Here is a 21,814-nt window from a genome sequence, read left to right as displayed (position 1 = left end):
TGTATATCATGTTATATGTAAAGTCTAAGAGCCTTAAAATACTTTCGATGCCAATTATTCTTGTGTTTTATGTTTAGATTACTGAATACTAAAAGAATGTTGTGCAAACAATATTTATTCTTCAAAGGAAGAGATGTACAAGAACATGAGGACATGCACTGAAACTGAAGGGAGGTAGACTTAGAGGAAATTTGAAGAAAAATTACTTCACAGAAAGGGTAATTGATAAATAGAAAAGCCTCCCATCCGATGTTGTTGAAGCTAAATGGTGAAACAATTTAAATACACTTGGGATAGGCATAAGAATATCCTTAAAAGAAATGTAAGGAGCAAATAGGGTTGAAGTTGCCTAAAGGATACATGAAAAGTAGCAGACTACGTGGGCCAAGTGGTTCTTATCTGCCATCAAATTCTGTTTCTATGTAAAACATTATTTCAACTGCCATTTCTACATGAACTGAACTTTAGAATTTTAAAACTAATCATAGTGTCTTTATCATTTAAGAATAATTTAATTAATTTAAGTCAAATGTAATTTGATCTTGATTGGAATGTAGATGGGAAAATCGATCAATTCTTAGGTCTTTAAAAGTTTCTATGCCCTTTAACTCATTCAATCATTGTGCTTCATATTGCTTAGAAATAAATGGGATCAAGATATCAATGTCTAGGAGAGGAAAGATTGAAAGACTGTGGATGTCCTGAGCATACTTCTCAATGTCAGTCATTTTGAGTGTAAAACATAACCAAAGAGCAAAAATATATTGTCAGAAGTGGGATTTGAACCTACGCCTCTTTACAGAGACCAGAATTCCCATTAACTGGAAGAGTAAAATCTTGAGTCTGGTGTCTTAGACCGCTCGGCCATCCTGACAAGCACATCAGTATATCCAAACCTGCTTCCTGTTAGGGTTTATCATTTTACTATTTATATTTTTGATTGTGATTTTGACAAATAATTTGGCCTTGTTGAAAAAGGGGTCATTAAATCAAGATCTTAGATTTATGCATTTCCTCTAAAAGCTGTTTCTTAAATAACATTATTTAGGAAAAATGGCTCAAGCTAAAGTGTTATCCTTCAAAATTACTGTTGCCACCCTTTACTAAGGTCTTCATCCTAGCAGAACAGATTAGTTTGTCTTAGGAGAAAATTGTATATCATGTTATATGTAAAGTCTAAGAGCCTTAAAATACTTTCGATGCCAATTATTCTTGTGTTTTATGTTTAGATTACTGAATACTACAAGAATGTTGTGCAAACAATATTTATTCTTCAAAGGAAGAGATGTACAAGAACATGAGGACATGCACTGAAACTGAAGGGAGGTAGACTTAGAGGAAATTTGAAGAAAAATTACTTCACAGAAAGGGTAATTGATAAATAGAAAAGCCTCCCATCCAATGTTGTTGAAGCTAAATGATGAAACAATTTAAATACACTTGGGATAGGCATAAGAATATCTTTAAAAGAAATGTAAGGAGCAAATAGGGTTGAAGTTGCCTAAAGGATACATGAAAAGTAGCAGACTACGTGGGCCAAGTGGTTCTTATCTGCCATCAAATTCTGTTTCTATGTAAAACATTATTTCAACCGCCATTTCTACATGAACTGAACTTTAGAATTTTAAAACTAATCATAGTGTCTTTATCATTTAAGAATAATTTAATTAATTTAAGTCAAATGTAATTTGATCTTGATTGGAATGTAGATGGGAAAATCGATCAATTCTTAGGTCTTTAAAAGTTTCTATGCCCTTTAATTCATTCAATCATTGTGCTTCATATTGCTTAGAAATAAATTGGATCAAGATATCAATGTCTAGGAGAGGAAAGATTGAAAGACTGTGGATGTCCTGAGCATACTTCTCAATGTCAGTCATTTTGAGTGTAAAACATAACCAAAGAGCAAAAATATATTGTCAGAAGTGGGATTTGAACCCACGCCTCTTTAAAGAGACCAGAATTCCCATTAACTGGAAGAGTAAAATCTTGAATCTGGTGTCTTAGACCGCTCTGCCATCCTGACAAGCACATCAGTATGTCCAAACCTGCTTCCTGTTAGGGTTTATCATTTTACTATTTATATTTTTGATTGTGATTTTGACAAATAATTTGGCCTTGTTGAAAAAGGGGTCATTAAATCAAGATCTTAGATTAATGCATTTCCTCTAAAAGCTGTTTCTTAAATAACATTATTTAGGAAAAATGGCTCAAGCTAAAGTGTTATCCTTCAAAATTACTGTTGCCACCCTTTACTAAGGTCTTCATCCTAGCAGAACCGATTAGTTTGTCTTAGAAGTAAATTGTATATCACGTTATATGTAAAGTCTAAGACCCTTAAAATACTTTCGATGCCAATTATTCTTGTGTTTTATGTTTAGATTACTGAATACTAAAAGAATGTTGTGCAAACAATACTTATTCTTCAAAGGAAGAGATGTACAAGAACACGAGGACATGCACTGAAACTGGAGGGAGGTAGACTTAGAGGAAATTTGAAGAAAAATTACTTCACAGAAAGGGTAGTTGATAAATAGAAAAGCCTCCCATCCAATGTTGTTGAAGCTAAACGGTGAAACAATTTAAACACGCTTCGGATAGGCATAAGAATATCCTTAAGAGAAATGTAAGGAGCAAATAGGGTTGAAGTTGCCTAAAGGATACATGAAAAGGAGCAGACTACATGGGCCAAGTGGTTCTTATCTGCCATCAAATTCTGTTTCTATGTAATACATTATTTCAATAGCCAATTTCTATATGAACTGAACTTTAGAATTTTAAAACTAATCATAGTGTCTTTATCATTTAAGAATAATTTAATTAATTTAACTCTAATGTAATTTGATCTTGATTGGAATGCAGATGGGAAAATCGATCAATTCTTAGGTCTTTAAAAGTTTCTATGCCCTTTAATTCATTCAATCATTGTGCTTCATATTGCTGAGAAATAAATGGGATCAAGATATCAATGTCTGGGAGAGGAAAGATTGAAAGACTGTGGATGTCCTGAGCATACTTCTCAATGTTGGTCATTTTGAGTGTAAAACATAACCAAAGAGTAAGAAAATATTGTCAGAAGTGGGATTTGAACCCACGCCTCTTTACAGAGACCAGAATTCCCATTAACTGGAAGAGTAGAATCTTGAGTCTGGCGCCTTAGACCACTCGGCCATCCTGACAAGCACATCAGTATATCCGAACCTGCTTCCTGTTAGGGTTTATCATTTTACTATTTATATTTTTGATTTTGATTTTGACAAATAATTTGGCCTTGTTGAAAAAGGGGTCATTAAATCAAGATCTTAGATTTATGCATTTCCTCTAAAAGCTGTTTCTTAAATAACATTATTTAGGAAAAATGGCTCAAGCTAAAGTGTTATCCTTCAAAATTACTGTTGCCACCCTTTACTAAGGTCTTCATCCTAGCAGAACAGATTAGTTTGTCTTAGGAGAAAATTGTATATCATGTTATATGTAAAGTCTAAGAGCCTTAAAATACTTTCGATGCCAATTATTCTTGTGTTTTATGTTTAGATTACTGAATACTAAAAGAATGTTGTGCAAACAATATTTATTCTTCAAAGGAAGAGATGTACAAGAACATGAGGACATGCACTGAAACTGAAGGGAGGTAGACTTAGAGGAAATTTGAAGAAAAATTACTTCACAGAAAGGGTAATTGATAAATAGAAAAGCCTCCCATCCGATGTTGTTGAAGCTAAATGATGAAACAATTTAAATACACTTGGGATAGGCATAAGAATATCCTTAAAAGAAATGTAAGGAGCAAATAGGGTTGAAGTTGCCTAAAGGATACATGAAAAGTAGCAGACTACGTGGGCCAAGTGGTTCTTATCTGCCATCAAATTCTGTTTCTATGTAAAACATTATTTCAACCGCCATTTCTACATGAACTGAACTTTAGAATTTTAAAACTAATCATAGTGTCTTTATCATTTAAGAATAATTTAATTAATTTAAGTCAAATGTAATTTGATCTTGATTGGAATGTAGATGGGAAAATCGATCAATTCTTAGGTCTTTAAAAGTTTCTATGCCCTTTAATTCATTCAATCATTGTGCTTCATATTGCTTAGAAATAAATGGGATCAAGATATCAATGTCTAGGAGAGGAAAGATTGAAAGACTGTGGATGTCCTGAGCATACTTCTCAATGTCAGTCATTTTGAGTGTAAAACATAACCAAAGAGCAAAAATATATTGTCAGAAGTGGGATTTGAACCCACGCCTCTTTAAAGAGACCAGAATTCCCATTAACTGGAAGAGTAAAATCTTGAATCTGGTGTCTTAGACCGCTCTGCCATCCTGACAAGCACATCAGTATGTCCAAACCTGCTTCCTGTTAGGGTTTATCATTTTACTATTTATATTTTTGATTGTGATTTTGACAAATAATTTGGCCTTGTTGAAAAAGGGGTCATTAAATCAAGATCTTAGATTAATGCATTTCCTCTAAAAGCTGTTTCTTAAATAACATTATTTAGGAAAAATGGCTCAAGCTAAAGTGTTATCCTTCAAAATTACTGTTGCCACCCTTTACTAAGGTCTTCATCCTAGCAGAACCGATTAGTTTGTCTTAGAAGTAAATTGTATATCACGTTATATGTAAAGTCTAAGACCCTTAAAATACTTTCGATGCCAATTATTCTTGTGTTTTATGTTTAGATTACTGAATACTAAAAGAATGTTGTGCAAACAATACTTATTCTTCAAAGGAAGAGATGTACAAGAACACGAGGACATGCACTGAAACTGGAGGGAGGTAGACTTAGAGGAAATTTGAAGAAAAATTACTTCACAGAAAGGGTAGTTGATAAATAGAAAAGCCTCCCATCCAATGTTGTTGAAGCTAAACGGTGAAACAATTTAAACACGCTTCGGATAGGCATAAGAATATCCTTAAGAGAAATGTAAGGAGCAAATAGGGTTGAAGTTGCCTAAAGGATACATGAAAAGGAGCAGACTACATGGGCCAAGTGGTTCTTATCTGCCATCAAATTCTGTTTCTATGTAATACATTATTTCAATAGCCAATTTCTATATGAACTGAACTTTAGAATTTTAAAACTAATCATAGTGTCTTTATCATTTAAGAATAATTTAATTAATTTAACTCTAATGTAATTTGATCTTGATTGGAATGCAGATGGGAAAATCGATCAATTCTTAGGTCTTTAAAAGTTTCTATGCCCTTTAATTCATTCAATCATTGTGCTTCATATTGCTGAGAAATAAATGGGATCAAGATATCAATGTCTGGGAGAGGAAAGATTGAAAGACTGTGGATGTCCTGAGCATACTTCTCAATGTTGGTCATTTTGAGTGTAAAACATAACCAAAGAGTAAGAAAATATTGTCAGAAGTGGGATTTGAACCCACGCCTCTTTACAGAGACCAGAATTCCCATTAACTGGAAGAGTAGAATCTTGAGTCTGGCGCCTTAGACCACTCGGCCATCCTGACAAGCACATCAGTATATCCGAACCTGCTTCCTGTTAGGGTTTATCATTTTACTATTTATATTTTTGATTTTGATTTTGACAAATAATTTGGCCTTGTTGAAAAAGGGGTCATTAAATCAAGATCTTAGATTTATGCATTTCCTCTAAAAGCTGTTTCTTAAATAACATTATTTAGGAAAAATGGCTCAAGCTAAAGTGTTATCCTTCAAAATTACTGTTGCCACCCTTTACTAAGGTCTTCATCCTAGCAGAACAGATTAGTTTGTCTTAGGAGAAAATTGTATATCATGTTATATGTAAAGTCTAAGAGCCTTAAAATACTTTCGATGCCAATTATTCTTGTGTTTTATGTTTAGATTACTGAATACTAAAAGAATGTTGTGCAAACAATATTTATTCTTCAAAGGAAGAGATGTACAAGAACATGAGGACATGCACTGAAACTGAAGGGAGGTAGACTTAGAGGAAATTTGAAGAAAAATTACTTCACAGAAAGGGTAATTGATAAATAGAAAAGCCTCCCATCCGATGTTGTTGAAGCTAAATGGTGAAACAATTTAAATACACTTGGGATAGGCATAAGAATATCCTTAAAAGAAATGTAAGGAGCAAATAGGGTTGAAGTTGCCTAAAGGATACATGAAAAGTAGCAGACTACGTGGGCCAAGTGGTTCTTATCTGCCATCAAATTCTGTTTCTATGTAAAACATTATTTCAACTGCCATTTCTACATGAACTGAACTTTAGAATTTTAAAACTAATCATAGTGTCTTTATCATTTAAGAATAATTTAATTAATTTAAGTCAAATGTAATTTGATCTTGATTGGAATGTAGATGGGAAAATCGATCAATTCTTAGGTCTTTAAAAGTTTCTATGCCCTTTAATTCATTCAATCATTGTGCTTCATATTGCTTAGAAATAAATGGGATCAAGATATCAATGTCTAGGAGAGGAAAGATTGAAAGACTGTGGATGTCCTGAGCATACTTCTCAATGTCAGTCATTTTGAGTGTAAAACATAACCAAAGAGCAAAAATATATTGTCAGAAGTGGGATTTGAACCTACGCCTCTTTACAGAGACCAAAATTCCCATTAACTGGAAGAGTAAAATCTTGAGTCTGGTGTCTTAGACCGCTCGGCCATCCTGACAAGCACATCAGTATATCCAAACCTGCTTCCTGTTAGGGTTTATCATTTTACTATTTATATTTTTGATTGTGATTTTGACAAATAATTTGGCCTTGTTGAAAAAGGGGTCATTAAATCAAGATCTTAGATTAATGCATTTCCTCTAAAAGCTGTTTTTAAAATAACATTATTTAGGAAAAATGGCTCAAGCTAAAGTGTTATCCTTCAAAATTACTGCTGCCACCCTTTACTAAGGTCTTCATCCTAGCAGAACAGATTAGTTTGTCTTAGAAGTAAATTGTATATCATGTTATATGTAAAGTCTAAGAGCCTTAAAATACTTTCGATGCCAATTATTCTTGTGTTTTATGTTTAGATTACTGACTACTAAAAGAATGTTGTGCAAACAATACTTATTCTTCAAAGGAAGAGATGTACAAGAACACGAGGACATGCACTGAAACTGGAGGGAGGTAGACTTAGAGGAAATTTGAAGAAAAATTACTTCACAGAAAGGGTAGTTGATAAATAGAAAAGCCTCCCATCCAATGTTGTTGAAGCTAAACGGTGAAACAATTTAAACACGCTTCGGATAGGCATAAGAATATCCTTAATAGAAATGTAAGGAGCAAATAGGGTTGAAGTTGCCTAAAGGATACATGAAAAGGAGCAGACTACATGGGCCAAGTGGTTCTTATCTGCCATCAAATTCTGTTTCTATGTAATACATTATTTCAATAGCCAATTTCTATATGAACTGAACTTTAGAATTTTAAAACTAATCATAGTGTCTTTATCATTTAAGAATAATTTAATTAATTTAACTCTAATGTAATTTGATCTTGATTGGAATGCAGATGGGAAAATCGATCAATTCTTAGGTCTTTAAAAGTTTCTATGCCCTTTAATTCATTCAATCATTGTGCTTCATATTGCTGAGAAATAAATGGGATCAAGATATCAATGTCTGGGAGAGGAAAGATTGAAAGACTGTGGATGTCCTGAGCATACTTCTCAATGTTGGTCATTTTGAGTGTAAAACATAACCAAAGAGTAAGAAAATATTGTCAGAAGTGGGATTTGAACCCACGCCTCTTTACAGAGACCAGAATTCCCATTAACTGGAAGAGTAGAATCTTGAGTCTGGCGCCTTAGACCACTCGGCCATCCTGACAAGCACATCAGTATATACGAACCTGCTTCCTGTTAGGGTTTATCATTTTACTATTTATATTTTTGATTGTGATTTTGACAAATAATTTGGACTTGTTGAAAAAGGGGTCATTAAATCAAGATCTTAGATTTATGCATTTCCTCTAAAAGCTGTTTCTTAAATAACATTATTTAGGAAAAATGGCTCAAGCTAAAGTGTTATCCTTCAAAATTACTGTTGCCACCCTTTACTAAGGTCTTCATCCTAGCAGAACAGATTAGTTTGTCTTAGGAGAAAATTGTATATCATGTTATATGTAAAGTCTAAGAGCCTTAAAATACTTTCGATGCCAATTATTCTTGTGTTTTATGTTTAGATTACTGAATACTAAAAGAATGTTGTGCAAACAATATTTATTCTTCAAAGGAAGAGATGTACAAGAACATGAGGACATGCACTGAAACTGAAGGGAGGTAGACTTAGAGGAAATTTGAAGAAAAATTACTTCACAGAAAGGGTAATTGATAAATAGAAAAGCCTCCCATCCGATGTTGTTGAAGCTAAATGATGAAACAATTTAAATACACTTGGGATAGGCATAAGAATATCTTTAAAAGAAATGTAAGGAGCAAATAGGGTTGAAGTTGCCTAAAGGATACATGAAAAGTAGCAGACTACGTGGGCCAAGTGGTTCTTATCTGCCATCAAATTCTGTTTCTATGTAAAACATTATTTCAACCGCCATTTCTACATGAACTGAACTTTAGAATTTTAAAACTAATCATAGTGTCTTTATCATTTAAGAATAATTTAATTAATTTAAGTCAAATGTAATTTGATCTTGATTGGAATGTAGATGGGAAAATCGATCAATTCTTAGGTCTTTAAAAGTTTCTATGCCCTTTAATTCATTCAATCATTGTGCTTCATATTGCTTAGAAATAAATGGGATCAAGATATCAATGTCTAGGAGAGGAAAGATTGAAAGACTGTGGATGTCCTGAGCATACTTCTCAATGTCAGTCATTTTGAGTGTAAAACATAACCAAAGAGCAAAAATAAATTGTCAGAAGTGGGATTTGAACCCACGCCTCTTTAAAGAGACCAGAATTCCCATTAACTGGAAGAGTAAAATCTTGAATCTGGTGTCTTAGACCGCTCTGCCATCCTGACAAGCACATCAGTATGTCCAAACCTGCTTCCTGTTAGGGTTTATCATTTTACTATTTATATTTTTGATTGTGATTTTGACAAATAATTTGGCCTTGTTGAAAAAGGGGTCATTAAATCAAGATCTTAGATTAATGCATTTCCTCTAAAAGCTGTTTCTTAAATAACATTATTTAGGAAAAATGGCTCAAGCTAAAGTGTTATCCTTCAAAATTACTGTTGCCACCCTTTACTAAGGTCTTCATCCTAGCAGAACCGATTAGTTTGTCTTAGAAGTAAATTGTATATCACGTTATATGTAAAGTCTAAGACCCTTAAAATACTTTCGATGCCAATTATTCTTGTGTTTTATGTTTAGATTACTGAATACTAAAAGAATGTTGTGCAAACAATACTTATTCTTCAAAGGAAGAGATGTACAAGAACACGAGGACATGCACTGAAACTGGAGGGAGGTAGACTTAGAGGAAATTTGAAGAAAAATTACTTCACAGAAAGGGTAGTTGATAAATAGAAAAGCCTCCCATCCAATGTTGTTGAAGCTAAACGGTGAAACAATTTAAACATGCTTCGGATAGGCATAAGAATATCCTTAAGAGAAATGTAAGGAGCAAATAGGGTTGAAGTTGCCTAAAGGATACATGAAAAGGAGCAGACTACATGGGCCAAGTGGTTCTTATCTGCCATCAAATTCTGTTTCTATGTAATACATTATTTCAATAGCCAATTTCTATATGAACTGAACTTTAGAATTTTAAAACTAATCATAGTGTCTTTATCATTTAAGAATAATTTAATTAATTTAACTCTAATGTAATTTGATCTTGATTGGAATGCAGATGGGAAAATCGATCAATTCTTAGGTCTTTAAAAGTTTCTATGCCCTTTAATTCATTCAATCATTGTGCTTCATATTGCTGAGAAATAAATGGGATCAAGATATCAATGTCTGGGAGAGGAAAGATTGAAAGACTGTGGATGTCCTGAGCATACTTCTCAATGTTGGTCATTTTGAGTGTAAAACATAACCAAAGAGTAAGAAAATATTGTCAGAAGTGGGATTTGAACCCACACCTCTTTACAGAGACCAGAATTCCCATTAACTGGAAGAGTAGAATCTTGAGTCTGGCGCCTTAGACCACTCGGCCATCCTGACAAGCACATCAGTATATCCGAACCTGCTTCCTGTTAGGGTTTATCATTTTACTATTTATATTTTTGATTGTGATTTTGACAAATAATTTGGACTTGTTGAAAAAGGGGTCATTAAATCAAGATCTTAGATTTATGCATTTCCTCTAAAAGCTGTTTCTTAAATAACATTATTTAGGAAAAATGGCTCAAGCTAAAGTGTTATCCTTCAAAATTACTGTTGCCACCCTTTACTAAGGTCTTCATCCTAGCAGAACAGATTAGTTTGTCTTAGGAGAAAATTGTATATCATGTTATATGTAAAGTCTAAGAGCCTTAAAATACTTTCGATGCCAATTATTCTTGTGTTTTATGTTTAGATTACTGAATACTAAAAGAATGTTGTGCAAACAATATTTATTCTTCAAAGGAAGAGATGTACAAGAACATGAGGACATGCACTGAAACTGAAGGGAGGTAGACTTAGAGGAAATTTGAAGAAAAATTACTTCACAGAAAGGGTAATTGATAAATAGAAAAGCCTCCCATCCGATGTTGTTGAAGCTAAATGGTGAAACAATTTAAATACACTTGGGATAGGCATAAGAATATCCTTAAAAGAAATGTAAGGAGCAAATAGGGTTGAAGTTGCCTAAAGGATACATGAAAAGTAGCAGACTACGTGGGCCAAGTGGTTCTTATCTGCCATCAAATTCTGTTTCTATGTAAAACATTATTTCAACTGCCATTTCTACATGAACTGAACTTTAGAATTTTAAAACTAATCATAGTGTCTTTATCATTTAAGAATAATTTAATTAATTTAAGTCAAATGTAATTTGATCTTGATTGGAATGTAGATGGGAAAATCGATCAATTCTTAGGTCTTTAAAAGTTTCTATGCCCTTTAATTCATTCAATCATTGTGCTTCATATTGCTTAGAAATAAATGGGATCAAGATATCAATGTCTAGGAGAGGAAAGATTGAAAGACTGTGGATGTCCTGAGCATACTTCTCAATGTCAGTCATTTTGAGTGTAAAACATAACCAAAGAGCAAAAATATATTGTCAGAAGTGGGATTTGAACCTACGCCTCTTTACAGAGACCAGAATTCCCATTAACTGGAAGAGTAAAATCTTGAGTCTGGTGTCTTAGACCGCTCGGCCATCCTGACAAGCACATCAGTATATCCAAACCTGCTTCCTGTTAGGGTTTATCATTTTACTATTTATATTTTTGATTGTGATTTTGACAAATAATTTGGCCTTGTTGAAAAAGGGGTCATTAAATCAAGATCTTAGATTAATGCATTTCCTCTAAAAGCTGTTTTTAAAATAACATTATTTAGGAAAAATGGCTCAAGCTAAAGTGTTATCCTTCAAAATTACTGCTGCCACCCTTTACTAAGGTCTTCATCCTAGCAGAACAGATTAGTTTGTCTTAGAAGTAAATTGTATATCATGTTATATGTAAAGTCTAAGAGCCTTAAAATACTTTCGATGCCAATTATTCTTGTGTTTTATGTTTAGATTACTGACTACTAAAAGAATGTTGTGCAAACAATACTTATTCTTCAAAGGAAGAGATGTACAAGAACACGAGGACATGCACTGAAACTGGAGGGAGGTAGACTTAGAGGAAATTTGAAGAAAAATTACTTCACAGAAAGGGTAGTTGATAAATAGAAAAGCCTCCCATCCAATGTTGTTGAAGCTAAACGGTGAAACAATTTAAACACGCTTCGGATAGGCATAAGAATATCCTTAATAGAAATGTAAGGAGCAAATAGGGTTGAAGTTGCCTAAAGGATACATGAAAAGGAGCAGACTACATGGGCCAAGTGGTTCTTATCTGCCATCAAATTCTGTTTCTATGTAATACATTATTTCAATAGGCAATTTCTATATGAACTGAACTTTAGAATTTTAAAACTAATCATAGTGTCTTTATCATTTAAGAATAATTTAATTAATTTAACTCTAATGTAATTTGATCTTGATTGGAATGCAGATGGGAAAATCGATCAATTCTTAGGTCTTTAAAAGTTTCTATGCCCTTTAATTCATTCAATCATTGTGCTTCATATTGCTGAGAAATAAATGGGATCAAGATATCAATGTCTGGGAGAGGAAAGATTGAAAGACTGTGGATGTCCTGAGCATACTTCTCAATGTTGGTCATTTTGAGTGTAAAACATAACCAAAGAGTAAGAAAATATTGTCAGAAGTGGGATTTGAACCCACGCCTCTTTACAGAGACCAGAATTCCCATTAACTGGAAGAGTAGAATCTTGAGTCTGGCGCCTTAGACCACTCGGCCATCCTGACAAGCACATCAGTATATACGAACCTGCTTCCTGTTAGGGTTTATCATTTTACTATTTATATTTTTGATTGTGATTTTGACAAATAATTTGGACTTGTTGAAAAAGGGGTCATTAAATCAAGATCTTAGATTTATGCATTTCCTCTAAAAGCTGTTTCTTAAATAACATTATTTAGGAAAAATGGCTCAAGCTAAAGTGTTATCCTTCAAAATTACTGTTGCCACCCTTTACTAAGGTCTTCATCCTAGCAGAACAGATTAGTTTGTCTTAGGAGAAAATTGTATATCATGTTATATGTAAAGTCTAAGAGCCTTAAAATACTTTCGATGCCAATTATTCTTGTGTTTTATGTTTAGATTACTGAATACTAAAAGAATGTTGTGCAAACAATATTTATTCTTCAAAGGAAGAGATGTACAAGAACATGAGGACATGCACTGAAACTGAAGGGAGGTAGACTTAGAGGAAATTTGAAGAAAAATTACTTCACAGAAAGGGTAATTGATAAATAGAAAAGCCTCCCATCCGATGTTGTTGAAGCTAAATGATGAAACAATTTAAATACACTTGGGATAGGCATAAGAATATCTTTAAAAGAAATGTAAGGAGCAAATAGGGTTGAAGTTGCCTAAAGGATACATGAAAAGTAGCAGACTACGTGGGCCAAGTGGTTCTTATCTGCCATCAAATTCTGTTTCTATGTAAAACATTATTTCAACCGCCATTTCTACATGAACTGAACTTTAGAATTTTAAAACTAATCATAGTGTCTTTATCATTTAAGAATAATTTAATTAATTTAAGTCAAATGTAATTTGATCTTGATTGGAATGTAGATGGGAAAATCGATCAATTCTTAGGTCTTTAAAAGTTTCTATGCCCTTTAATTCATTCAATCATTGTGCTTCATATTGCTTAGAAATAAATGGGATCAAGATATCAATGTCTAGGAGAGGAAAGATTGAAAGACTGTGGATGTCCTGAGCATACTTCTCAATGTCAGTCATTTTGAGTGTAAAACATAACCAAAGAGCAAAAATAAATTGTCAGAAGTGGGATTTGAACCCACGCCTCTTTAAAGAGACCAGAATTCCCATTAACTGGAAGAGTAAAATCTTGAATCTGGTGTCTTAGACCGCTCTGCCATCCTGACAAGCACATCAGTATGTCCAAACCTGCTTCCTGTTAGGGTTTATCATTTTACTATTTATATTTTTGATTGTGATTTTGACAAATAATTTGGCCTTGTTGAAAAAGGGGTCATTAAATCAAGATCTTAGATTAATGCATTTCCTCTAAAAGCTGTTTCTTAAATAACATTATTTAGGAAAAATGGCTCAAGCTAAAGTGTTATCCTTCAAAATTACTGTTGCCACCCTTTACTAAGGTCTTCATCCTAGCAGAACCGATTAGTTTGTCTTAGAAGTAAATTGTATATCACGTTATATGTAAAGTCTAAGACCCTTAAAATACTTTCGATGCCAATTATTCTTGTGTTTTATGTTTAGATTACTGAATACTAAAAGAATGTTGTGCAAACAATACTTATTCTTCAAAGGAAGAGATGTACAAGAACACGAGGACATGCACTGAAACTGGAGGGAGGTAGACTTAGAGGAAATTTGAAGAAAAATTACTTCACAGAAAGGGTAGTTGATAAATAGAAAAGCCTCCCATCCAATGTTGTTGAAGCTAAACGGTGAAACAATTTAAACATGCTTCGGATAGGCATAAGAATATCCTTAAGAGAAATGTAAGGAGCAAATAGGGTTGAAGTTGCCTAAAGGATACATGAAAAGGAGCAGACTACATGGGCCAAGTGGTTCTTATCTGCCATCAAATTCTGTTTCTATGTAATACATTATTTCAATAGCCAATTTCTATATGAACTGAACTTTAGAATTTTAAAACTAATCATAGTGTCTTTATCATTTAAGAATAATTTAATTAATTTAACTCTAATGTAATTTGATCTTGATTGGAATGCAGATGGGAAAATCGATCAATTCTTAGGTCTTTAAAAGTTTCTATGCCCTTTAATTCATTCAATCATTGTGCTTCATATTGCTGAGAAATAAATGGGATCAAGATATCAATGTCTGGGAGAGGAAAGATTGAAAGACTGTGGATGTCCTGAGCATACTTCTCAATGTTGGTCATTTTGAGTGTAAAACATAACCAAAGAGTAAGAAAATATTGTCAGAAGTGGGATTTGAACCCACACCTCTTTACAGAGACCAGAATTCCCATTAACTGGAAGAGTAGAATCTTGAGTCTGGCGCCTTAGACCACTCGGCCATCCTGACAAGCACATCAGTATATCCGAACCTGCTTCCTGTTAGGGTTTATCATTTTACTATTTATATTTTTGATTGTGATTTTGACAAATAATTTGGACTTGTTGAAAAAGGGGTCATTAAATCAAGATCTTAGATTTATGCATTTCCTCTAAAAGCTGTTTCTTAAATAACATTATTTAGGAAAAATGGCTCAAGCTAAAGTGTTATCCTTCAAAATTACTGTTGCCACCCTTTACTAAGGTCTTCATCCTAGCAGAACAGATTAGTTTGTCTTAGGAGAAAATTGTATATCATGTTATATGTAAAGTCTAAGAGCCTTAAAATACTTTCGATGCCAATTATTCTTGTGTTTTATGTTTAGATTACTGAATACTAAAAGAATGTTGTGCAAACAATATTTATTCTTCAAAGGAAGAGATGTACAAGAACATGAGGACATGCACTGAAACTGAAGGGAGGTAGACTTAGAGGAAATTTGAAGAAAAATTACTTCACAGAAAGGGTAATTGATAAATAGAAAAGCCTCCCATCCGATGTTGTTGAAGCTAAATGGTGAAACAATTTAAACATGCTTGGGATAGGCATAAGAATATCCTTAAGAGAAATGTAAGGAGCAAATAGGATTGAAGTTGCCTAAAGGATACATGAAAAGGAGCAGACTACGTGGGCCAAGTGGTTCTTATCTGCCATCAAATTCTGTTTCTATGTAAAACATTATTTCAACAGTCAATTTCTACATGAACTGAACTTTAGAATTTTAAAACTAATCATAGTGTCTTTATCATTTAAGAATAATTTAATTAATTTAAGTCTAATGTAATTTGATCTTGATTGGAATGCAGATGGGAAAATCGATCAATTCTTAGGTCTTTAAAAGTTTCTATGCCCTTTAATTCATTCAATCATTGTGCTTCATATTGCTGAGAAATAAATGGGATCAAGATATCAATGTCTGGGAGAGGAAAGATTGAAAGACTGTGGATGTCCTGAGCATACTTCTCAATGTCGGTCATTTTGAGTGTAAAACATAACTAAAGAGTAAGAAAATATTGTCTGAAGTGGGATTTGAACCCACGCCTCTTTACAGAGACCAGAATTTTCATTAACTGGAAGAGTAGAATCTTGAGTCTGGCGCCTTAGACCACTCGGCCATCCTGACAAGCACATCAGTATATCCGAACCTGCTTCCTGTTAGGGTTTATCATTTTACTATTTATATTTTTGATTGTGATTTTGACAAATAATTTGGCCTTGTTGAAAATGGGGTCATTAAATCAAGATCTTAGATAAATGCATTTCCTCTAAAAGCTGTTTCTTAAATAACATTAATTAGGAAAAATGGCTCAAACTAAAGTGTTATCCTTCAAAATTACTGTTGCCACCCTTTACTAAGGTCTTCATCCTAGCAGAACCGATTAGTTTGTCTTAGAAGTAAATTGTATATCACGTTATATGTAAAGTCTAAGACCCTTAAAATACTTTCGATGCCAATTATTCTTGTGTTTTATGTTTAGATTACTGAATACTAAAAGAATGTTGTGCAAACAATACTTATTCTTCAAAGGAAGAGATGTACAAGAACATGAGGACATGCACTGAAACTGGAGGGAGGTAGACTTAGAGGAAATTTGAAGAAAAATTACTTCACAGAAAGGGTAGTTGATAAATAGAAAAGCCTCCCATCCAATGTTGTTGAAGCTAAACGGTGAAACAATTTAAACACGCTTCGGATAGGCATAAGAATATCCTTAAGAGAAATGTAAGGAGCAAATAGGGTTGAAGTTGCCTAAAGGATACATGAAAAGGAGCAGACTACATGGGCCAAGTGGTTCTTATCTGCCATCAAATTCTGTTTCTATGTAATACATTATTTCAATAGCCAATTTCTATATGAACTGAACTTTAGAATTTTAAAACTAATCATAGTGTCTTTATCATTTAAGAATAATTTAATTAATTTAACTCTAATGTAATTTGATCTTGATTGGAATGCAGATGGGAAAATCGATCAATTCTTAGGTCTTTAAAAGTTTCTATGCCCTTTAATTCATTCAATCATTGTGCTTCATATTGCTTAGAAATAAATGGGATCAAGATATCAATGTCTAGGAGAGGAAAGATTGAAAGACTGTGGATGTCCTGAGCATACTTCTCAATGTCGGTCATTTTGAGTGTAAAACATAACCAAAGAGCAAAAATATATTGTCAGAAGTGGGATTTGAACCCACGCCTCTTTAAAGAGACCAGAATTCCCATTAACTGGAAGAGTAAAATCTTGAATCTGGTGTCTTAGACCGCTCTGCCATCCTGACAAGCACATCAGTATGTCCAAACCTGCTTCCTGTTAGGGTTTATCATTTTACTATTTATATTTTTGATTGTGATTTTGACAAATAATTTGGCCTTGTTGAAAAAGGGGTCATTAAATCAAGATCTTAGATAAATGCATTTCCTCTAAAAGCTGTTTCTTAAATAACATTAATTAGGAAAAATGGCTCAAACTAAAGTGTTATCCTTCAAAATTACTGTTGCCACCCTTTACTAAGGTCTTCATCCTAGCAGAACAGATTAGTTTGTCTTAGAAGTAAATTGTATATCACGTTATATGTAAAGTCTAAGAGCCTTAAAATACTTTCGATGCCAATTATTCTTGTGTTTTATGTTTAGATTACTGAATACTAAAAGAATGTTGTGCAAACAATTCTTATTCTTCAAAGGAAGAGATGTACAAGAACACGAGGACATGCACTGAAACTGGAGGGAGGTAGACTTAGAGGAAATTTGATGAAAAATTACTTCACAGAAAGGGTAGTTGATAAATAGAAAAGCCTCCCATCCGATGTTGTTGAAGCTAAACGGTGAAACAATTTAAACACGCTTTGGATAGGCATAAGAATATCCTTAAGAGAAATGTAAGGAGCAAATAGGGTTGAAGTTGCCTAAAGGATACATGAAAAGGAGCAGACTACATGGGCCAAGTGGTTCTTATCTGCCATCAAATTCTGTTTCTATGTAATACATTATTTCAATAGCCAATTTCTATATGAACTGAACTTTAGAATTTTAAAACTAATCATAGTGTCTTTATCATTTAAGAATAATTTAATTAATTTAACTCTAATGTAATTTGATCTTGATTGGAATGCAGATGGGAAAATCGATCAATTCTTAGGTCTTTAAAAGTTTCTATGCCCTTTAATTCATTCAAACATTGTGCTTCATATTGCTGAGAAATAAATGGGATCAAGATATCAATGTCTGGGAGAGGAAAGATTGAAAGACTGTGGATGTCCTGAGCATACTTCTCAATGTCGGTCATTTTGAGTGTAAAACATAACCAAAGAGTAAGAAAATATTGTCAGAAGTGGGATTTGAACCCACGCCTCTTTACAGAGACCAGAATTCCCATTCCCAGTAGAATCTTGAGTCTGGCGCCTTAGACCACTCGGCCATCCTGACAAGCACATCAGTATATCCGAACCTGCTTCCTGTTAGGGTTTATCATTTTACTATTTATATTTTTGATTGTGATTTTGACAAATAATTTGGACTTGTTGAAAAAGGGGTCATTAAATCAAGATCTTAGATTTATGCATTTCCTCTAAAAGCTGTTTCTTAAATAACATTATTTAGGAAAAATGGCTCAAGCTAAAGTGTTATCCTTCAAAATTACTGTTGCCACCCTTTACTAAGGTCTTCATCCTAGCAGAACAGATTAGTTTGTCTTAGGAGAAAATTGTATATCATGTTATATGTAAAGTCTAAGAGCCTTAAAATACTTTCGATGCCAATTATTCTTGTGTTTTATGTTTAGATTACTGAATACTAAAAGAATGTTGTGCAAACAATATTTATTCTTCAAAGGAAGAGATGTACAAGAACATGAGGACATGCACTGAAACTGAAGGGAGGTAGACTTAGAGGAAATTTGAAGAAAAATTACTTCACAGAAAGGGTAATTGATAAATAGAAAAGCCTCCCATCCGAAGTTGTTGAAGCTAAATGGTGAAACAATTTAAATAAGCTTGGGATAGGCATAAGAATATCCTTAAAAGAAATGTAAGGAGCAAATAGGGTTGAAGTTGCCTAAAGGATACATGAAAAGTAGCAGACTACGTGGGCCAAGTGGTTCTTATCTGCCATCAAATTCTGTTTCTATGTAAAACATTATTTCAACCGCCAATTTCTACATGAACTGAACTTTAGAATTTTAAAACTAATCATAGTGTCTTTATCATTTAAGAATAATTTAATTAATTTAAGTCAAATGTAATTTGATCTTGATTGGAATGTAGATGGGAAAATCGATCAATTCTTAGGTCTTTAAAAGTTTCTATGCCCTTTAATTCATTCAATCATTGTGCTTCATATTGCTTAGAAATAAATGGGATCAAGATATCAATGTCTAGGAGAGGAAAGATTGAAAGACTGTGGATGTCCTGAGCATACTTCTCAATGTCAGTCATTTTGAGTGTAAAACATAACCAAAGAGCAAAAATATATTGTCAGAAGTGGGATTTGAACCCACGCCTCTTTACAGAGACCAGAATTCCTATTAACTGGAAGAGTAAAATCTTGAGTCTGGTGTCTTAGACCGCTCGGCCATCCTGACAAGCACATCAGTATGTCCAAACCTGCTTCCTGTTAGAGTTTATCATTTTACTATTTATATTTTTGATTGTGATTTTGACAAATAATTTGGCCTTGTTGAAAAAGGGGTCATTAAATCAAGATCTTAGATTAATGCATTTCCTCTAAAAGCTGTTTCTTAAATAACATTATTTAGGAAAAATGGCTCAAGCTAAAGTGTTATCCTTCAAAATTACGGTTGCCACCCTTTACTAAGGTCTTCATCCTAGCAGAACCGATTAGTTTGTCTTAGAAGTAAATTGTATATCACGTTATATGTAAAGTCTAAGACCCTTAAAATACTTTCGATGCCAATTATTCTTGTGTTTTATGTTTAGATTACTGAATACTAAAAGAATGTTGTGCAAACAATACTTATTCTTCAAAGGAAGAGATGTACAAGAACACGAGGACATGCACTGAAACTGGAGGGAGGTAGACTTAGAGGAAATTTGAAGAAAAATTACTTCACAGAAAGGGTAGTTGATAAATAGAAAAGCCTCCCATCCGATGTTGTTGAAGCTAAATGGTGAAACAATTTAAACATGCTTGGGATAGGCATAAGAATATCCTTAAGAGAAATGTAAGGAGCAAATAGGATTGAAGTTGCCTAAAGGATACATGAAAAGGAGCAGACTACGTGGGCCAAGTGGTTCTTATCTGCCATCAAATTCTGTTTCTATGTAAAACATTATTTCAACAGTCAATTTCTACATGAACTGAACTTTAGAATTTTAAAACTAATCATAGTGTCTTTATCATTTAAGAATAATTTAATTAATTTAAGTCTAATGTAATTTGATCTTGATTGGAATGTAGATGGGAAAATCGATCAATTCTTAGGTCTTTAACAGTTTCTATGCCCTTTAATTCATTCAATCATTGTGCTTCATATTGCTGAGAAATAAATGGGATCAAGATATCAATGTCTGGGAGAGGAAAGATTGAAAGACTGTGGATGTCCTGAGCATACTTCTCAATGTCGGTCATTTTGAGTGTAAAACATAACCAAAGAATATGAAAATATTGTCAGAAGTGGGATTTGAACCCACGCCTCTTTACAGAGACCAGAATTCCCATTAACTGGAAGAGTAGAATCTTGAGTCTGGTGTCTTAGACCGCTCGGCCATCATGACATGCACATCAGTAAGTCCAAACCTGCTTCCTGTTAGGGTTTATCATTTTACTATTTATATTTTTGATTGTGATTTTGACAAATAATTTGGCCTTGTTGAAAATGGGGTCATTAAATCAAGATCTTAGATTAATGCATTTCCTCTAAAAGCTGTTTCTTAAATAACATTAATTAGGAAAAATGGCTCAAGCTAAAGTGTTATCCTTCAAAATTACTGTTGCCACCCTTTACTAAGGTCTTCATGCTAGCAGAACAGTTTAGTTTGTCATAGAAGTAAATTGTATATCACGTTATATGTAAAGTCTAAGAGCCTTAAAATACTTTCAATGCCAATTATTCTTGTGTTTTATGTTTAGATTACTGAATACTAAAAGAATGTTGTGCAAACAATACTTATTCTTCAAAGGAAGAGATGTACAAGAACACGAGGACATGCACTGAAACTGGAGGGAGGTAGACTTAGAGGAAATTTGATGAAAAATTACTTCACAGAAAGGGTAGTTGATAAATAGAAAAGCCTCCCATCCGATGTTGTTGAAGCTAAACGGTGAAACAATTCAAACACGCTTCAGATAGGCATAAGAATATCCTTAAGAGAAATGTAAGGAGCAATTAGGGTTGAAGTTGGCTAAAGGATACATGAAAAGGAGCAGACTACATGGGCCAAGTGGTTCTTATCTGCCATCAAATTCTGTTTCTATGTAATACATTATTTCAATAGCCAATTTCTACATGAACTGAACTTTAGAATTTTAAAACTAATCATAGTGTCTTTATCATTTAAGAATAATTTAATTAATTTAACTCTAATGTAATTTGATCTTGATTGGAATGTAGATGGGAAAATCGATCAATTCTTAGGTCTTTAAAAGTTTCTATGCCCTTTAATTCATTCAATCATTGTGCTTCATATTGCTTAGAAATAAATGGGATCAAGATATCAATGTCTGGGAGAGGAAAGATTGAAAGACTGTGGATGTCCTGAGCATACTTCTCAATGTCAGTCATTCTGAGTGTAAAACATAACCAAAGAGCAAAAATATATTGTCAGAAATGGGATTTGAACCTACGCCTCTTTACAGAGACCAGAATTCCCATTAACTGGAAGAGTAGAAACTTGAGTCTGGCCCCTTAGACCGCTCGGCCATCCTGACATGCACATCAGTATATCCAAACTTGCTGTCTGTTAGGGTTTATCATTTTATTATTTATATTTTTGATTGTGATTTTGACAAATAATTTGGCCTTGTTGAAAAAGGGGTCATTAAATCAAGATCTTAGATTAATGCATTTCCTCTAAAAGCTGTTTCTAAAATAACATTATTTAGGAAAAATGGCTCAAGCTAAAGTGT

General features: G+C 33.4%; 9 non-coding genes across 9 annotated transcripts; all 9 read right to left on the bottom strand.

The window, feature by feature from the left end:
- Nucleotides 1-3,070: 3,070 nt before the first annotated feature.
- TRNAL-CAA (transfer RNA leucine (anticodon CAA)) lies at nucleotides 3,071-3,179 on the bottom strand. Its single transcript has 2 exons — nucleotides 3,142-3,179; nucleotides 3,071-3,116 (listed from the first exon to the last, which is right to left on the bottom strand). It is a non-coding gene; the product is annotated as a tRNA-Leu (tRNA).
- A 2,196-nt stretch (nucleotides 3,180-5,375) lies between these two features.
- On the bottom strand, nucleotides 5,376-5,484 carry TRNAL-CAA (transfer RNA leucine (anticodon CAA)). Its single transcript has 2 exons — nucleotides 5,447-5,484; nucleotides 5,376-5,421 (listed from the first exon to the last, which is right to left on the bottom strand). It is a non-coding gene; the product is annotated as a tRNA-Leu (tRNA).
- Nucleotides 5,485-7,680: 2,196 nt separating this feature from the next.
- On the bottom strand, nucleotides 7,681-7,789 carry TRNAL-CAA (transfer RNA leucine (anticodon CAA)). Its single transcript has 2 exons — nucleotides 7,752-7,789; nucleotides 7,681-7,726 (listed from the first exon to the last, which is right to left on the bottom strand). It is a non-coding gene; the product is annotated as a tRNA-Leu (tRNA).
- Nucleotides 7,790-9,985: 2,196 nt separating this feature from the next.
- On the bottom strand, nucleotides 9,986-10,094 carry TRNAL-CAA (transfer RNA leucine (anticodon CAA)). Its single transcript has 2 exons — nucleotides 10,057-10,094; nucleotides 9,986-10,031 (listed from the first exon to the last, which is right to left on the bottom strand). It is a non-coding gene; the product is annotated as a tRNA-Leu (tRNA).
- A 2,196-nt stretch (nucleotides 10,095-12,290) lies between these two features.
- Nucleotides 12,291-12,399, bottom strand: TRNAL-CAA (transfer RNA leucine (anticodon CAA)). Its single transcript has 2 exons — nucleotides 12,362-12,399; nucleotides 12,291-12,336 (listed from the first exon to the last, which is right to left on the bottom strand). It is a non-coding gene; the product is annotated as a tRNA-Leu (tRNA).
- A 2,196-nt stretch (nucleotides 12,400-14,595) lies between these two features.
- TRNAL-CAA (transfer RNA leucine (anticodon CAA)) lies at nucleotides 14,596-14,704 on the bottom strand. The gene is made up of 2 exons: nucleotides 14,667-14,704; nucleotides 14,596-14,641 (listed from the first exon to the last, which is right to left on the bottom strand). It is a non-coding gene; the product is annotated as a tRNA-Leu (tRNA).
- Nucleotides 14,705-15,748: 1,044 nt separating this feature from the next.
- TRNAL-CAA (transfer RNA leucine (anticodon CAA)) lies at nucleotides 15,749-15,857 on the bottom strand. The gene is made up of 2 exons: nucleotides 15,820-15,857; nucleotides 15,749-15,794 (listed from the first exon to the last, which is right to left on the bottom strand). It is a non-coding gene; the product is annotated as a tRNA-Leu (tRNA).
- Nucleotides 15,858-18,054: 2,197 nt separating this feature from the next.
- TRNAL-CAA (transfer RNA leucine (anticodon CAA)) lies at nucleotides 18,055-18,157 on the bottom strand. Its single transcript is given in 2 exon segments — nucleotides 18,055-18,100; nucleotides 18,120-18,157. It is a non-coding gene; the product is annotated as a tRNA-Leu (tRNA).
- A 1,044-nt stretch (nucleotides 18,158-19,201) lies between these two features.
- On the bottom strand, nucleotides 19,202-19,310 carry TRNAL-CAA (transfer RNA leucine (anticodon CAA)). The gene is made up of 2 exons: nucleotides 19,273-19,310; nucleotides 19,202-19,247 (listed from the first exon to the last, which is right to left on the bottom strand). It is a non-coding gene; the product is annotated as a tRNA-Leu (tRNA).
- Nucleotides 19,311-21,814: the final 2,504 nt, after the last annotated feature.

This window comes from Taudactylus pleione, unplaced genomic scaffold (genome assembly GCF_031769625.1).
Source record: "Taudactylus pleione unplaced genomic scaffold, aTauple2 ptg000612l, whole genome shotgun sequence".
NCBI lineage: Eukaryota > Metazoa > Chordata > Amphibia > Anura > Myobatrachidae > Taudactylus > Taudactylus pleione.
Note: the sequence above shows the minus strand (reverse complement) of the source record. Positions and strands in the feature narration are given on the sequence as shown.